Genomic DNA, 18,111 nt, shown 5'->3' on the forward strand with positions numbered 1-18,111 from the left:
TTTTTTTCCCTTACAGTATATTTCAGTTCAATGTTCTAAAACATGTGAAGAAATCAATGACACTGCCTATATTCCTGCAGTAAAAGGCAGCAGACAAAGTGAAAACAAATCTGAAAACCGAAACTTTGATCTCGTTTTGGTCATCGGAAAACAATACATGACTTAGAACTCAAAAATAAAAACCGAGAAATCATAACTGAGATCCGAGAAAGAAGAAGCGAGAATTAGAAGCACGAACTGTAAAGGTACAAATGAGGAGCGAGATCAGATAACTGGGACACTGAAAGCGAGAACGGAAAAGCGGTGACTTAAAACAGAGAACCACGGTCAGTTCTTCAGATCTGGTCAAACAAATGGACTCGTGAAATGTAAGGTGGAAACTCATTAAGCCACTATAACGAAAGCATTTTACTTTATACCAGCTGACAAATCCGGCATTTCCGCGAATACGTTTTGCGAATTTTCGTTTACAAACGGAAACAAAAAATAAACTGCGTTTGTACCGTAATATCGAAAAACTTTCATTTCCATTCACACGACAAAACGCCTTTTGAAATTGTGGAACAGTCGTACAAAGAAATATACAGAATGCACAAGTGTATAAGTATAGCTGCTTCGCGTGTCTACAACTCGATTTTTTAAATGTGTATGTTGCAACGCCTCTTCATAGCTGTATATATGGCTGTTGTTTTCGCCTACAGCTGTTTGCGCTTCGCAGTTGAAGGCTGTCAAAAGCGCTGCCATGTGTAATGGATTTCCTTAAATCGACTCGACTGTAGGTGTGTCTTAATAAGAAAAAAAAATGTACACCACTAGCCATTAAAATTTCAACAACACGACGATGACGTGCTACAGACGCGAAATTTAACTAACAGGAAGAAGATGTTGTGATATGCAAATGATTAGCTTTTCAGAGCATTCACACAAGGGCGGCGCCGGTGGCGACACCTACAACGTGCTGACATGAGGAACGTTTCCAACCGATTTCTTATACACAAACAGCAGTTGACCGGCGTTGCCTGGTGAAACGTTGTTGTGATGTCTCGTGTACAGAGAAGAAATGCGTACCATCACGTTTCCGACTTTAATAAAGTCCAGATTGTAGCCTATCGTGATTGCGGTTTATCATATCGCGGCATTGCTGTTCGCGTTGGTCGAGATTCAATGACTGTTAGCAGAATATGGAATTGGTGGGTTCAGGAGGGTAATACGGAACGCTGTGCTGGATCCCAACGGTCTCGTATCAATAGCAGTCGAGATGACAGGCATCTTACCCGCATGGCTGTAACGGATCGTGCAGCCACGTATCGATCCCTGAGTCAACAAATGGGGACATTTGCAAAACAAAAACCATCTGCACAAACAGTTCGGCGACGTTGGCAGCAGCATTGGCTATCAGCTCGGAGACCATGGCTGCGGTTACCCTTGACGCTGCGTCACAGACAGGAGCGCCTGCGATGCTGTACTCGACGACGAACCTGGGTGCACGAATGGCAAAACGTCATTTTCTCGGATGAATCCAGGTTCTGTTTACAGCATCAGGATGGTCGCATCCGTGTTTGGCGACATCGCGGTGAACGCACATTGGAAGCGTGTTTCGTCATTGCCATACTGGCGTAACAGCCAGCGTGAAGGTGTGGGGTGTCATTGGTTACACGTCTCGGTCACTTCTTGTTCGCACTGGCGGCACTTTGAACAGTGGACGTTACATTTCAGATGTGTTACGACCTGTGGCTCTACCCTTCATTCGATCCCTGCGAAACCCTACATTTCAGCAGGATAATGCACGACCGCATGTTGCAGGTCCTGTACGGGCCTTTCTGGATACAGAAAATGTTTGACTGCTGCCCTGGCCAGCACATTGTCCAGATCTCTCTCGAATTGAAAACGTCTGGTCAATGGTGGCCGAGCAAGTGGCTCGTCACAATATGCAAGTCACTACTCTTGATGAACTGTGGTATCGTGTTGAAGCTGCATGGGCAGCTGTACCTGTATACGCCATCCAAGCTCTGTTTGACTCAATGCCCAGGTGTATCAAGGCCGTTGTTGTGGGTACTGATTTCTCAAGATCTGTGCACCCAAATTGCGTGAAAATGTAACCACATGTCAGTTCTAGTATAACATATTTGTCCAATGAATACCCGTTTATCATCTGCATTTCTTCTTGGTGTAGCAATTTTAATGGCCAGTAGTGTATTTAGACTTCATGCATGATATGGCATTTGTTCACACATCTCAAGTGTTTATGATGCCATATTTCTTAAACTACATGTCGTCGGGTGATAATACATTATACAGGGTTAACATTAATAAAACCGACAATCTGCAGGGACAGATTCCTGACAGAAATGGAAGGGAAATGTTCTATGAACATGTGTCCGGAAATGTATCGTTGGCACGGTATATGGCACTGACGAATGACAATTCCTCTTACCATGTGCCATGTGTTCGTTGTGTGTTGCAGGTAGTGTCATTGAAGCAGCAGAATGGTCCGGCATTTACGTCGGGGACAAGCCGACATGGTGTTCGTGTTCGGCGAAGCAAGTGAAAACGGTTGAGAGGCAGTACGGCAATACCACAACAAGTACCCTCAAAGACGCCAACCACATCACACAACATTTTAAGCTCTTCTTGGGCATTTGTGTGATCATGGGTCCTATTAGACAGACGAACGTGCGGGGAGGTGGCGGACTGTGCGTACACCAGGTATGGATGATCGGATTCTACAGGATACTGAGACGAACAAGTTCCAGGCAAGTTGCCCATCAACATGGTGTTAGCCGAAGTACTATTATGTGTATCCTGCATGACAGCCGTTACTATCTCTATCAGCTGGAATCCCATGGAGTCCAGTTTTATCATCTGTTGTGACATGGATGTGATGCAGTTCGGTATTGCGCTCCGGGACGATTTGTTGTCGTTCGTTGCACGCATGCGGCCATTTCCGGACACATGGCCGTAGGACTTCTTTTCTTCAATTTCCAGTAAAGAATCCGTCCCTACAGTCTGTAGGTTTTATTAATGTTGACTCTATATTTGTTTAGCTACATTCAGCGGCATATGTGGATTCTGCCTACAAAAATGTTGTGAAAAGAGATACCACCAATGAAGTAATACATTTTAAATGTTATGCATGATGTGGTGTATCTCCTGATGTTTGCTTCATACAGTGACACAATTCTGTAGACACATTCACCACCATACGTGAGTACTGCATGAGACATATGTGATCAAATGTACCCGGACCTCTGGCTGAAAATAACTTGGTGGTGGCCTCCATAGGTAGTGCTGGAATTCAATATGGTGTTGGCCCACCTTTAGCCCTTAGCCTTGATGACAGCTTCCACTCTCGCAGGCATACGTTCAGTCAGGTGCTGGAATGTTTCTTGGGGAATGGCAGCCAATTCTTCATGGAGTGCTACACTGAGGAGAGGTATCGATGTCGGTCGGTGAGGCCTGGCACGAAATTGGCGTTCCGATACATCCCAAAGGTGTTCTATAGGATTCAGATCAGGACTCTGTGAGGCCGGTCCATTACAGGGATGTTACTGTCATGTAACCACTCCATCATATGTGGTGCATTATGAACAGGTGCTCGATCCAATTCTTCACAGAGTGCTGCACTGAGGAGAGGTATCGATGTCGGTCGGTGAGGCCTGGCACGAAGTCGGCGTTCCAATACATCCCAAAGGTGTTCTATAGGATTCAGATCAGGACTCTGTGAGGCCGGTCCATTACAGGGATGTTACTGTCATGTAACCACTCCATCATATGTGGTGCATTATGAACAGGTGCTCGATCGTGTTGAAAGATGCAATCGACATCCCCGAATTGCTCTTCAACAGTGGGAAGCAAGAAGGTGCTCAGAACATCAATGCAGGCCTGTCCTGTGACAGTGCGACGCAAAACAACGGATGCAGGACCCTCCAGGAAAAACACGACCACACCATAACAGAACCGCCTCCGAATTTTACTGTTGGCACTACACAAGCTGGCAGATAACGTTCACGGGGCATTCGCCATGCCCACACCCTGCCACCAGATCGCCACATTGTGTACCGTGATTCGTCACTCCACACAATGTTTTTCCATTGTTCAGTCGCCCAATGTTTACGTTCCTTACACCAAGTGAGGCGTCGTTTGGCATTTACCGGCGTGATGTGTGGCTCATGAGCAGACGCTCGACCATGAAATCCAAGTTTTCCCACCTCCCGCCTAAAACTGATAGTACTACCAGTGGATCTTGATGCAGTTTCGAATTCCTGTGTGATGGTCTGGATAGATGTCTGTCTATTACACATTACGACCCTCTTCAACTAATGGTGGTCTCTGTTAGTCAACAGACGAGGTCGGCATGTACGGTTTTGTGCTGTATGTGTCCCTTCATGTTTCCATTTCACTATCACATCAAAAATAGTAGACCTAGCGATGTTTAGGAGTGTAGAAATCTCGCGTACATGCGTATGACACAAGTGACACCCAATCACCTGACCACTTTCGAAGTCCGTGAGTTCCGTGGAACGGCCCAGTCTACTCTCTCACGATGTCTAATGATATGGAGTACCTGGCAGTAGGTCGCAGCACAATGCACCTAATGTGAAAAACGTATGTTTTTGGGAGTGTCCGGATACTTTTGATCACATAGTGTATTTTGCGATTAGAGTTAGTAGTAAAGAAATGATAATTTTAAACGTCATGCACAATGTGGCATTTTTTTCAAGCGCCTCAGTGTATATGAGTCATATCCCCCGAACTATGTGTAGCACCATTACATAATTTTATAAGTGCATTTAGCGCCATGTATGAATACTGCCTGCAAAATTTATTGCGAATAGAGTTCGTAGCATAGAGTTAATAAATTTAAACGCCGTACATGATGCGAAAATGTTCTACGCATCTCTTTGCTTATGACGTCATATCTCCTGATCTATGGTAGATAGGTGGTTCTTATTCTGACGCAGACTGTTACCTGACAGTAAGGGATATGTGTTCCAAGTTTGGTTGAAATCGGTCCATTGGTTTAAGTCGAGATGTGGAACATATGTACACACACACATATATATATACATCCAATTCTAAAACATACGCGGATATCAGGGTTAAGTAGATGTGAACTGAAGAATCTTTCGTGTTCATCAGTAGACTTATGAGATCAAGATATGCAGTTCTTCTGAATACTCATTACTTAGGTGGATAATGGAATGTGGATTAATATATGGCGACTTACTATCTTTTTAACCAGATTTGTGCTGAACCATCATGAACAACCTGTGGCTCCTATGGAATTATCGAATATTACACTGTGAACTGCATCAATGTGAAAGCATAGTTTGGTGTGTTTGAAGATCAATAAACCAAATCAAACGGCATCGTCTTTTATTGCAGAGGACCGTTGTCATAACTGATTGTTAATTTTGTGCAGTAATTAATCAGACACCCAGCGAGTAGTGCGCACATGGTTTCATCCTTTGCCTGGCGTCATCTTTTCCTGTCTCCTTTCGAAAGATATGATTGCCTTCAAATCACGAAGGGACTTTAGACAGCAAGTATCAGACGTCATCCAAAGATAAGACCGTTGCCGAAACATCCTTTCTTTCAGGAGTGCTAGTTCTGTTAGGTTCGCAGGAGAGCTTCTGTAAAGTTTGGAACGTAGGAGACGAGATACTGGCTGAAGTAGAGCTGTGAGGACCGGGCGTGAGTCGTGCTTCGGTAGCTCAGATGGTAGAGCACTTGCCCGCAAAAGGCAAAGAAAGGTCCCGAGTTCGAGTCTCGGTCGGGCACACAGTTTTAATCTGCCAGGAAGTTTCATGTTGCTGGTGCTCACCGAAACCAGTGAGACGCCTGTTGTGTCTGCCGTGAAGCAACCTGGCTGAAGAATTCTGGCACTTGTGCTGACCAACGACTTTGGGAAATAAATTTGCAAAGTCACAAAAAAATGGTACACTGTATAAAACCAGGGCCATGCTGTGCGTATACACTTAACAACAGGCGAGACACAATCAAATTCGTCATGGTCTTGTCGTTTTCGTTATAACAGAGACTGAACCATACCGATTTCACGTATCCCAGCACACACCGCCGCAAAGTAATCTAATCAGCCAGACTCTGCTTTCCACCTGTGCTTTCCCCAATAGCGAATACGGCAAAATGGATCTGAGCACTATGCGACTTAACTTCTGAGGTCATCAGTCGCCTAGAACTTAGAACTAATTAAACCTAACTAACCTAAGGACATCACACACATCCATGCCCGAGGTAGGATTCGAACCTGCGACCGTAGCGGAATACGGCAAACTAAACAACACGTGGTTTTGTGCTCTTCTCTGTCTCGCCATATGTAGAAACTCCGCCACATTTCCTCCCTGTCTCGTGGACGCCAGCAGGGAGACTCCATCCACTTCCCCAGCTAGACGATGTCTGCGTTGCAGCTGCTCGCTACTGCAGTTCTCTGCTGCTCGTGGCTTCACACCGCTCTCTTCTTCAGGGTCAACTTTTCTCGGCAGCCATCAGGGAAACTCTTGAGTGCTCCGCCACCCCACCTCCACCAACCAGAGCGGCGCTAGCACTGGTCCCCCCAACCTGCTAGCAAACTGTAGCATTGTACACCACCGCAACATGTTTGGACGGCAAATTCTCCCACGCTGAAACTCTTCTCTGCCTCTGCCACACAACAGTGAGTACACATTCTGTAATATACCGGGTGATCAAAAAGTCAGCATAAATTTGAAAACTGAATAAATCACGGAATAATGTAGTCAGAGAGGTACAAATTAACACACATGCTTGGAATGACAAGGGGTTTTGTTAGAAAGAAAAAAATACAAAAGTTCAGAAAATGTCCCACAGATGGCGCTTCATCTGATCAGAATAGCAATAATTAGCGTAACAAAGTAAGACAAAGCGAAGATGATGTTCTTTTCAGGAAATGCCCAATATGTCAACCATCATTCGTCAACAATAGCTGTAGTCGAGGAATAATGTTGTGAACACCACTGTAAAGCATGTTTGGACTTATGGTGAGGCATTGGCGTCGGATGTTGTCTTTCAGCATCCCTAGAGATGTCGGTCGATCACTATACACTTGCGACTTCAAGTAACCCCAAAGCCAATAATCGCACGGACTGAGGTCTGGGACCTGGGAGGCCAAGCATGACGAAAGTGGCGGCTGAGCACACGATCATCACCAAACGACGCGCGCAAGAGATCTTTCACGCGTCTAGCAATATGGGGTGGAGCACAATGCTACATAAACATCGTACGTTCCAGCAGGTGTTTAACAGCCAGGTTGGGGATGATGCGATTGTGTAACATATCAGCGTACCTCTCACCTGTCACAGTAGCAGTTTTGCTGTCCAGAGCCATCTGTCAGACATTTTGTGAACTTTGTTGTTTTTTTTTTGTTCTAATAAAACCCCATGTCATTCCAAGCATGTATGTCAATTTTTATCTCTCTATCTACATTATTCCGTGGTTTATAAAGTTCTCAAATTTATACTGACTTTTTGATCACCCTGTACACATGCTCATAAATTAAGGATAATGCTGATACATGGTGAATGAACGCTCTGGTGGGCGGTTTGCGGGTTTAAATCACCTCAGGGTATGACCATGAGGTCATTTGACCTGCGGTCATCGCACGGTTGCGCTGGCAGCAGTCCACATACGCAGAGGTGTGTTGGGGTATGTCAGAGTACAGTGCAGCGAGCAAGTGTGAAGACGTTTTCAGACATGCTAATAGTGGCTGTGTGTTGAAAATGGCTCAAAGAGCACATATTGATGACGTTATGAGGCGTAGAATACTAGGGCAACTGGAGGATGGCCAAACACAGCAGGTCGTAGCCCGGGCCCTCCGTGTGCCACCAAGTGTGGTCTTAAGATTATGGCAACGATTCCAGCAGACAGGAAACGTGTCCAGGCGCTACAGTACAGGGCGTCCACAGTGTACGACACCACAAGAAGACCGATATCTCACCATCAGTGCCCGCCGACACCACGGAGTACTGCAGGTAGCCTTGCTCGGGACCTTACCGAAGCCACTGGAACAGTTGTCTCCAGACACACCGTCTACAGACGACTGGACAGAGACGGTTTATTCACCCTGCAAGGTGCATTCCACTGACCCCTGGTCACAGGAGAGCCCGTAAAGCCTGGTATCAAGAATATAGTTCATGGTCATTGGAACAGTGGTCCTAGGTTATGTTCACGGACGAGTCCAGGTATAGTCTGAACAGTGATTCTCACCGGGTTTTCTTCTGGCGTGAACCAGGAACCAGATACCAACCCCTTAATGTCCTTGAAAGGGACCTGTACGGAGGTCGTGGTTTTATGGTGTGGGGTGGGATTATGATTGGTGCATGTACGCCCCTGCAAGTCTTTGACAGAGGAACTGTAACAGGTCAAGTGTATCAGGACCATTTTGCACCAGCACGTCTTCCTTTTCAGGGGTGCAGTGGGTCGCACCTTCCTCCTGATTAATGATAACGCACGGCTCCACCGAGCTGCCATAGTGGAGGAATACCTTGAAACAGAAGATATCAGGCAAATGGAGTGGCCTGCCTGTTCTCCAGACCTAAACCCCATCGAACACGTCTGGGATGCACTCGGTCGACGTATCGCTGAACGTCTTCAAACCCCAAGGATACTTCACTAGCTCCGACAGGCATTGGTGCAGGAATGGTAGGCTATAATCCAAGCAGCTGCTCGACCACCTGATTCAGAGTACGAGAACCCGTTGTGCGGCCAGTGTACGTGTGTATGTTGATCATATCCCATATTGATATCGGGGTACATGCGCAGGAAACAGTGGCGTTTTGTAGCACATGTGTTCCGGGACGGTTTTCTCAACTTATCACCACTACCATGGACTTACAGATCTGCGTCCAGTGTGTTCCCTATGTGCCTCTGCTATTAGAGCCAGTTTTGTATAGTGCCACGTTGTGTGGCACCACATTCTGCGATTATCCTTAATTTATGAGCATGAGTGTATTATAAACAAAGAAATGTTCCACCATTGTGGCAAGGCAGTACTTAAACACAGACCATCCACATGACGACACGGTTTTTTACACATGAAATGTATTCGATGTTGCGACTGTGGAGAACATTCAGCTGTGTAATGGAATGACGTCAGTGAAAATTTGTACCAGACCAGGACTCGAACCCGGATTTCTCTCTTACCGCGAGCGGTCGCCTTACCGATAGGTTATCCGAGCATGACTGTCATGTCGTCAACCATGCACTCGTACATCCACTATATATATACTCTTTCAGTGGGGACATTTTAATTGAAAGTCATTTGCCCGAATTCGGCAGATAAATACGATATTGCAGTTCCTGTGTTATTCAGAAGAAGGCACTGGACTCTTGTGCACATCTTTCTGCCTTTACGGTATCTTAAACTGGGAAATGTATATCTTACGCGGATGCTCTGACAGGGCTCCTTAAATAGTGGCAAACTGACTGCGCCTCCGCCGTGCTTATTTTCCCCCAACTAAATAAACAGACCACCCTCCCCCGTTATAGCCAAGTATATATGTAACTGTGGGACGCTAATATATTTCTTCGCACTCTCCGGTACTGTCCCCCATTCTTCGAAAAAATGGTTCAAATGGCTCTAAGCACTATGGGACATCTGAGGTCATCAGTCCCCTAGACTTAGAACTACTTAAGGACATCACACACACCCATGCCCGAGTCGGGACTAGAACCTGCGACTGTAGCAGCAGCGCGGTTTCGGACTGAAGCGCCTAAAACCGCTCGCCCACAGCAGCCGGCTCCCATTCTTCTTAGGGTATATTTTGCTGGGCTAAAGACAAACATCAGCCATTCCGCGTATACTTGTACGTTTCATGCTTCATGCCATGCCAGAGTCTCACTCCAATGGATATGATATAAATGATGATAAGCAATCAAAGCCTGTCGTAAAGCAAAGTGTGATGGACGAATGTTTAATTGTCAAGCAAAACCGAAATTCTTAAATGTTCTGCATGCCAGTGCAATAGCATTATTGGACGCTGAGATATGGAATGGACCAAAAGTGTCAAATATCCGTTTTAAGCAGTAAATCACTGCTATTGCGGTCACACTCCAAGTAGGAAACAGCCAAGAACGCCTAGAAAAATCATCCCCATATAAGAGCATACTTATTTCCCGATCGCGATCTCGGAAATGGACCCACAAAATCGATAAATAATTTTTGTAACTGTTTTTTCACTGGCTTTGAGGCCAATAACCCTCACGTCATATTCTAGGAAGGTTTGCTTACAGAACACGTCTTATACACTCCTGGAAATGGAAAAAAGAACACATTGACACCGGTGTGTCAGACCCACCATACTTGCTCCGGACACTGCGAGAGGGCTGTACAAGCAATGATCACACGCACGGCACAGCGGACACACCAGGAACCGCGGTGTTGGCCGTCGAATGGCGCTAGCTGCGCAGCATTTGTGCACCGCCGCCGTCAGTGTCAGCCAGTTTGCCGTGGCATACGGAGCTCCATCGCAGTCTTTAACACTGGTAGCATGCCGCGACAGCGTGGACGTGAACCGTATGTGCAGTTGACGGACTTTGAGCGAGGGCGTATAGTGGGCATGCGGGAGGCCGGGTGGACGTACCGCCGAATTGTTCAACACGTGGGGCGTGAGGTCTCCACAGTACATCGATGTTGTCGCCAGTGGTCGGCGGAAGGTGCACGTGCCCGTGGACCTGGGACCGGACCGCAGCGACGCACGGATGCACGCCAAGACTGTAGGATCCTACGCAGTGCCGTAGGGGACCGCACCGCCACTTCCCAGCAAATTAGGGACACTGTTGCTCCTGGGGTATCGGCGAGGACCATTCGCAACCGTCTCCATGAAGCTGGGCTACGGTCCCGCACACCGTTAGGCCGTCTTCCGCTCACGCCTCAACATCGTGCAGCCCGCCTCCAGTGGTGTCGCGACAGGCGTGAATGGAGGGACGAATGGAGACGTGTCGTCTTCAGCGATGAGAGTCGCTTCTGCCTTGGTGCCAATGATGGTCGTATGCGTGTTTGGCGCCGTGCAGGTGAGCGCCACAATCAGGACTGCATACGGCCGAGGCACACAGGGCCAACACCCGGCATCATGGTGTGGGGAGCGATCTCCTACACTGGCCGTACACCACTGGTGATCGTCGAGGGGACACTGAATAGTGCACGGTACATCCAAACCGTCATCGAACCCATCGTTCTACCATTCCTAGACCGGCAAGGGAACTTGCTGTTCCAACAGGACAATGCACGTCCGCATGTATCCCGTGCCACCCAACGTGCTCTAGAAGGTGTAAGTCAACTACCCTGGCCAGCAAGATCTCCGGATCTGTCCCCCATTGAGCATGTTTGGGACTGGATGAAGCGTCGTCTCACGCGGTCTGCACGTCCAGCACGAACGCTGGTTCAACTGAGGCGCCAGGTGGAAATGGCATGGCAAGCCGTTCCACAGGACTACATCCAGCATCTCTACGATCGTCTCCATGGGAGAATAGCAGCCTGCATTGCTGCGAAAGGTGGATATACACTGTACTAATGTCGACATTGTGCATGCTCTGTTGCCTGTGTCTATGTGCCTGTGGTTCTGTCAGTGTGATCATGTGATGTATCTGACCCCAGGAATGTGTCAATAAAGTTTCCCCTTCCTGGGACAATGAATTCACGGTGTTCTTATTTCAATTTCCAGAAGTGTATTTCACTAATTTAGTTGATGATATTTGCTTCATAACATGTCTTAATAGACTTTTAGCTAGCAAGAGGGTAAGAAACACGTTCACACAACCTCATGAGACAAGTGAACAGCAACGAGATACAGGTTTCTTTCGTATGCCATCATAACGACTGGGCGAATAAATAAGAAGCACATTCCTCTACAAAACTGACTTCAAGGCATCTGCACGAAACAACGTAGCCACTACCTGATCTAAGCTATCCAGATAGCTAGCAGTTCACACTGATACGTGGTGTGTCCGCCCTTCACCTTCATGACAGCTCGACTTCTTCAGTGGAGGAATGACAGGCGATTCTTCCCGAAGAGCTGAAACCAGGGGAGGTAGAGACGTTGTACGCCTTAGTCTGGAGCGAAGTCCTCATCCCTCTCAGGCCAGTTGTCCCCATATCATTGGCTAACACACGCTGCTTTATGACAGGGTGCACTGCTATGTCGACAAAAACAATTTTCGCCTTTGAAATGTGAAAGGGTCCTGTAGCCACCTTTCATTAGTCCGGTAGCCCATTTTCACTAGCATTTCTCTTTCTTTTCCTTGTTTATCTTTTCTCACAATTCATAGTGGTGTGATTGAATGAATGTGGTTGTGTGTCACGCTGCTAGATGGTGGCGTAGTTTGCTGCAGAAAGTCTGCGATAGTGATACAGATTCAGCAGCAATTGTACAGAATAGCCAACTCTCGTAGTTGTCAAGTAGGCATAGAGGTTTGCGCTACTGGTGAGAAATCCACCTGCGTTAGGTTGGTGGCGGAAATGGCATCCTTGGGTTTTCTGGGCCACGCGGAGCGTGGAGGAGGCTGGAGAGGAAAAAGGGAGGCAGTCTGCCGCCGGTACGGGAAGCGTCCACAGCTGTGCTCCAGTCGAAGAAGGGTGAGTTAGACTGACCGCGTGGCGCGTTGTTACTTGGCGAGGGGAGAGCTATTAGCTTTTGGTCTCACTTTTGAACTCTGAAGGATTGCTTTGCCTTGGCGCAGCAAGGAATGCGAAACTTTGGCAGATTTTTCTATTAGTAAATTTCTATTGCAGACTTGGATTCACCGGAAGAGCATCACACAAAGGTGTCGATAAGAAGTGAGCACTCGCTTCTGTATGAATGCCTGTTTGCCTTCAGCTGTGCCTGTATAAGCTTTCATTTTTCTACATAGTAATAGGTTTGCCTTCTCGTAAATTTTCCTTGCTTTATGTATCTTCCGTCCGTGGGGAGCCGACCACGTGGTTGAACATTAGAGTTTGTTGGGCTACCGTCATCACTAACTGTCCGGTATCATGTTTCTTTTAAAGAATGTTAACTGTTCATGGTTGTATGATGTGATATTGTTGCAACTTGGACACTATACCTAGAAATTGTGTCTCCACAAACCACGTGGGCACGCGGGTGTACTGCGAAGCGTGTACCGTTTCACGTGTTGTTGCGATCAGTTATCAGGCAACAGCAGTTGTATGACTGATTCAAACCAATGATTTAGGTGTAGATTATAACAGTGTATGTATCGATGCTTTTCTTTAATGTTTTAGGAATTAATGTTATCAGAAATTGTGTACATGCCTCACATCCTTGTCTTAGAAATAAATGATTTTATCTACAACTTTCTCTTGTGTTCCGAGATTACGTTTTTGCACCTAAGCCACTCACCTCATTGCTTTCCCGTTAGCACATCCAACGCGTTTCCTTACGCCCAGGTCCAGTGAGTAGTTTCCCCTTGTATTTTATAACAAATGCTTTAGATTAAGTCTTCTTTTCAGGTGTGCTGCTGGGAGCTGATCTTATGCAGTGTTCATGCATTTTCTATTTTATTTTAAATGTTTGATTGTCGTGAACAGTACACGGGCAATACTATTAATTGCAACGTATCCCCTATGAGCGACATCACAATGTATGCTTTTTTGTGAGTTTTTGGTCTGTGATCAAATTAATTTATTTTCCGACTCGACCAAACCTTTGATTAGTTGTACAGTTAGAGTCGGTGGCGACCCTAATCTTCTCACGTTAATTTCACAATCAATAAGCATTTCCATTCCCAATAATAACGTAATAACCCGTAGAAACAGGTTAGTTACAGCTGTTCATCTACTGTACACAACGCTGCAAAATGTATACATATCCTTCCTCATTTAATGCTTTCTTAAGTGCAACAAGACGATCACGCCCTAACTACGAGAAACGCACCTCCCCTACCATAACAACTCTTCCTCTGTACTTCACTTGTAAACCTCAGAATGTATAGCATACGGCATGTGTATGTGTGGCTGCCTAATGTTGTCGGCATTATTGGGATGCTACTAGGGTGAATTACAATGTGATACCACAACTTGTTTATTCCTTCAACAAGTGTAGAAAGCAAAAATGTACAAATCCGAAATACACAATATCGAATTCTGCCCAACACATAATTTCGAGATCGGCAGAACATAAGTTCGACTTTAGACCGCGTGTCCCCATTATTAGAGGAGCACGAAGGTGGCAGATACTGATTGGCAGTGAGAAGCAGGAGACCTACACCCTAACTGAGACTTTCAGAAAAAAGTGGACAAGCATATGGAATACCAGAGGGAATGTATGAATAGTATTGTGGTTTATATAAAGAAGAAGATGACTGATGAGTATGATCCATTCCTTTACACGTATTGATATTCAAATGCTAGGCCGTTAAGTCACTACAGTTGATATCTACGGTGAGGCCATGTTAGAATTAACCTCGAGGGGTTCGGGTATATACATAAAATATTCGAGTGTTGAGAAATGAGTTGATATATACTATGCAATATGCAATATGCAATAACAATCCCTGCAGGAAGACTGTGTCTTTGGCAGCCGTATTTAACAGCTGCGTACTATGAGTCTCAGGACTCAGCAAATACAGTGTCACAATGTAGCAAGTGGAACAGTGTATACATTCCTGTGTACTCCCTGTATCAAAGTGCGTATCTGTAGAACCTGTAAAGACTGTCGAGGGAGAATTCATACAGGTAAGAAACGGGGTTCGCTACGATTTCAACAACTTAGTATCAACTGTTTTTCAAGGTCATCCAACTATCCATTTCCCCCATCCAAATGACATGCGTGTAGATCATTATACGTAGGAGAGTTATTTGGAGTGGTGACAGGAAGCAGTTGCACTGGACACATGATCTGCTCGCTGGGGCGTTGGCCGCTGTGCACGTGACGTGTGTGGCGCGCCTGCAAATCTCTGCCTTCACAGTGGACGCCGTCTGCGAAATCCTAGGGCTGAAATTACCTCAGTACAAGACAGAACATGAGTCGAGATTTCTGTTTGCTCATTAGCAGGGAACAGAAATTCAACTCAGGTATTCTTCCATAAAGAAGCACTTCAGTGTATGTCAGATTCCACAGAGAGCTCGAGTCACTCGAGTAAACAGAATAACTACTGTGTCTCGGAGAAACGGTTCAAGGCTCACACCCTCCCCGTGTCGAAAGCAACACTTCTTAAAATGTAGCTGTCAGTTTCTCCGCAATGGCTATCGCCAGGGAAGTCCCTTCTAACGACCTTCAGAGGCAAGTACTCTCGATAGTTGCGGACTGGGAAGTCTCTTTCCTCCCGCCATAGGACACTCCCGGCTGGAGACACGGCGTCTACGTTTGTGACCCAGTTGACGAATCACAGTGGCTGTTACAAAAATATTACTTCTCACTACATGAGTCGCAAATCTGACACCAATGTCCTGTAGCTCATATTTCTTTCAGAAGAAATTTCTGGAAGGTTTCATTTCCCCTCCTTACTGTATCTCTGCTCTTTTCAGCTGGATGTGTGCTCCAACACTGCCTGTGAGAAGATTTCGCAGAGGTCAGTTCACAAGCATCGTTTGTCATCTCGTGCATTCCTTGACGCTAAATAGATGTTCTTTCGCAATTTTCCGCCCCCGACGGTCTTTCTCTAGGTAAGCTACTGTGAAAATTTTCTTATCACCAGGTGGCACCTCCCACCTGCTCTGTCTGCGCCATGGCGGTTCTGCGGGCTCTAGTATCATGAACCAGCGCTGCAACGCATTCTCTTTCGGGACAATAAATGTCCATCCCTGCAGAATACGACAAGACGCTTACCAGCCCCTGCTTAGCTGAGAGTGCCTTCTGAGGAACGCGAGGCCAATTCGCCTATTCTGTCAGTGCCCAGCCCTAATTAACTCACATACATGTTTGCACATGGTGCTAGCCAATGAACTGATTAATCCGATTTTGCATTGTAAATATGAACCAATGTAAATATGAATCTACAAGAATATTAAACATATGTTGGTTAAATCCTGCCACCTTAAGTACCGTTGGCACTGCACATACTGGCAGATAGCGTTCTCCAGACATTCATCAGAGCCAAATCATTCCATTGGACTGCCACACGGCGCAGTGTGATTCATCACTTGAAATCACTAGTTTCCAGTGGCTGTCCAGCAGCATCGTTCTTCACATCACCTCAAACTTCACTTAGCCTTGACTGCAGAAATGTATGGCTAATGAGGAGCTGCTCGATCATTTTACCCCACTAATCTTAACTCTCCATGTACGGTCATTGTGCAGATGGACTGCTGGTAGCACTTTAGAACTCAAGAATGATGTTTTCCGTTGAATTCACTTTTTTTTTTTTTTTTTTTTTTTACAGCAAATGGCCCTCTTGAAACGTCCCCTTACAAAAATTATTGAATTACTGTGCTGGTAAACCCCTTACGTTATTTGATTTTCAAACAGCTGAGCAGAACTGAACGTACTCAGACATTTCGCTCTTTACCTATTCTGATCAACACTAAACTGACATACAATATTTTTAGCGCAACGCAGTCTGACTTTCAAAAATCCCTAAAAAAGAATGGCCCTGACTAACAATAACCTATACCTTTAATGAATCACTTAGAAAAGTCTTCGTTACTCGAACTACTGCAATACAGCGAGCGCCACTACTGCCAGCTAAATAAAAGATTCAAACTACTGAAGGCACTAACTACTGATAGGCATAGTTAGCAAATGAAAGATTTTGCTAAAGAACAAACAATGTATTAACCTTAATAGTGTTCAAAAGTCATAATATATATATATATCAGTTCATGACATCCAGTCTTACCAATTTTACTGTCTCTGATGGACGCATGTCCAGATCATCCGCTCTCAAAACTCCACCATCTCTCTCCCCACATCCACCTCTGCTGGCGGCTCAACTCCAACAGCGCAACGTTACGAGCAGTTAACAGCCAACTGCCCAACACTACAATAGCAAATTCCAACAATGCCCCACATCCACCTCTGCTGGCGGCTCAACTCCAACTGCGCAACGCTACGCTCTGTTCACATCCAACTGCCCAACACTACAATAGCAAATTCCAACAATGCAAACCAGCCACAGACTGCACACAGCACAGTCAGTGATTTTCATATAGAGCGCTATATGGCGCTACCAACATAAAAACCTAAATAGCTTACTTACACTCTCTGTCAATACGTGAAGTTTATGTGGTCCTACGTTGGAAGCCACTTAAGCTCTCCTGTCCGACCCATTCCGTTCCAACGGCCTTGCCGCAGTGGTAACACCGGTTCCCGTCAGATCACCGTAGTTAAGCGCTGTCGGGCTGGGCTAGCACTTGGATGGGTGACCATCCGGTCTGCCGGGGGCTGTTGGCAAGCAGGTTGCACTCAGCCCTTGTGAGGCAAACTGAGGAGCTACTTGATTGAGAAGTAGCGGGTCCGGTCTCGGAAAATGACATACGGCGGGGGTGAGCGATGGGCTGATCACATGCCCCTCCATATCCGCATCCGGTGACGCCTGTGGGCTGAGGATGACACGGCGGACGGTCAGCACCGTTGGGCCTTCATGGCCTGTTCGAACGGAGTTTAGTTTTTTTAGTTCGACCCATTCCGCAGTTACTGCTTCCCTACTGAAGACACTATACAGCCCGCTGCCTTTCACACTGGTAGATCAAAAAAATGGTTCAAATGGCTCTGAGCACTATGGGACTTAACATCTGTGGTCATCAGTCCCCCAGAACCTAGAACTACTTAAACCTAACTAACCTAAGGACATCACACACATCCATGCCCGAGGCAGAATTCGAACCTGCGACTGTAGCGGTCACGCGGTTCCAGACTGAAGCGCCTAGAACCGCACGGCTATACCGGCCGGCACTGGTAGATCCACCTCCTCATGTGACATCTCGTGGTCAACCACATTACACTGGTGCGTCCGGATACTTTCGATCACATCGTGTATTATCATAACTTCTGTATTACTGCTGACGTTTGTAAAACTGTTTGTCTATGTAATTGAAGGTTGTAGTACGTTGCTGCTTGTTTTCGCATAAACACATGTACTACACTTCACGACTATTTGACGTTTGTTACATATTGGCTTCATGATGATGGAAATGGAACGACA

General features: G+C 46.1%; 1 pseudogene; it reads left to right on the forward strand.

Moving 5' to 3' along the window:
• Window positions 1-17,242: 17,242 nt before the first annotated feature.
• Window positions 17,243-17,360, forward strand: LOC124623233 (annotated as a pseudogene).
• The last annotated feature ends 751 nt before the right edge of the window (window positions 17,361-18,111 follow it).

Source organism: Schistocerca americana, chromosome 7 (assembly GCF_021461395.2).
Source record: "Schistocerca americana isolate TAMUIC-IGC-003095 chromosome 7, iqSchAmer2.1, whole genome shotgun sequence".
Taxonomy (NCBI): domain Eukaryota; kingdom Metazoa; phylum Arthropoda; class Insecta; order Orthoptera; family Acrididae; genus Schistocerca; species Schistocerca americana.